General features: G+C 53.1%; 1 protein-coding gene across 3 annotated transcripts in view; it reads left to right on the top strand.

Annotated features, from left to right (window-relative positions):
- Positions 1-304: 304 nt before the first annotated feature.
- MARCHF7 (membrane associated ring-CH-type finger 7) overlaps positions 305-1,115 on the top strand; it is a 44,305-nt gene continuing 43,494 nt past the window's right edge. For all 3 annotated transcript variants that reach the window (XM_073634080.1, XM_073634079.1, XM_073634077.1), the window contains exon 1: positions 305-459. The gene's annotated coding sequence lies outside the window, so the exon portion shown is untranslated. The remainder of the gene's footprint in view (positions 460-1,115) is intronic.

Here is a 1,115-nt window from a genome sequence, read left to right as displayed (position 1 = left end):
CCGCTGAGCTGGCGGACAGATGTGGACTCCGAGGCAGCGGATCCGCCTCATGGGAATGAAGCCTTACTTTAAATTAAACATAAAACAAGCACTTCAGACATGCCAATATAACACGTTCAGATAATGTTTTATTAAAACACAAGACATGTATAGGGAAGCTAATCAGTATTGAAAAACAAAGCTATATTCAGGGACAAATCTCTAAAATCAGACACTGTACGTGTGAACTACACTTAGGGCTCTGTTCCTCCAAGCCCGCGGTGCCCATAACAAAGATGGCTGCGCACGCCCACGCCGCCAGTCCGGGCCCGGTCACATGGTTTGTGTGAAGGGAAGGGCGTTGGGAGAGGGAGCCGTTTCCATGTCAGCTGACCGGCGTGCTGGGGCCCGTATGACATAAAAAGAAGACGCCATTTTTCCTACGGGTTGTGGCAGGCCGAGAGAAGCTGAGCTCGGACGGTGAGACGAGGGGGAGAAGTGGCGGCTGTGTCTGGGCGGGTGTCATGGTGGCAGAGAGGGGGATGGTAGGAAGTGGTTCCCCGCCGCCTCCATCGTGTCATGTTTACTATGATGGCTGTTCTAAGGGACAGTGCCGAGCCCCGACCATGGAAGCGGACCTGTCATGGCTGTGCCGGTATTACAAGACCTGGGGGGTGACCCGGGGGACAGGTCCTCTTTATATGAAGATCGGGGCCTCCTATTGGCTGTCAGTGGAAAGCTTTTGTCTTTGTTTTGTCCTTGCGGGAGTGCTGAGACCATGGAGGGGGAGGGGGAGGGTGTGGTCACCGGCTTTATCGAAGGGGGGGGGGGGGGAGATATTGTAACCCCCCCTGTCTGATCTGATGTATGGAGTGGACAGACCCCCCCCCCCCCCCCCATATGATAATAATTTGGTCTCCATGATAGAGTTGCATGTTCTATAAAATGTATTATTGGAGGGGGTGACCCTGAATAATAATTTTTTGCTTGGGTTGACCCCCCCCCATACCCCGGTCAGCAATGGGCTCTAGTAGGATGGATTAGCGCTGCCAGCTCTGTCATCTCTTCTATTGATTAGTGCTGGTGGTCAGCCGGCAGCTGTGATCATTGTATTCTGATGGTTGGGGAAACCTCCT

Source organism: Aquarana catesbeiana, linkage group LG06, assembly GCF_042186555.1.
Source record: "Aquarana catesbeiana isolate 2022-GZ linkage group LG06, ASM4218655v1, whole genome shotgun sequence".
In the NCBI taxonomy this organism is placed as follows: domain Eukaryota; kingdom Metazoa; phylum Chordata; class Amphibia; order Anura; family Ranidae; genus Aquarana; species Aquarana catesbeiana.
The sequence above is the reverse complement of the archived record's forward strand: the minus strand, read 5'-3'. Positions and strand labels throughout refer to the sequence as shown.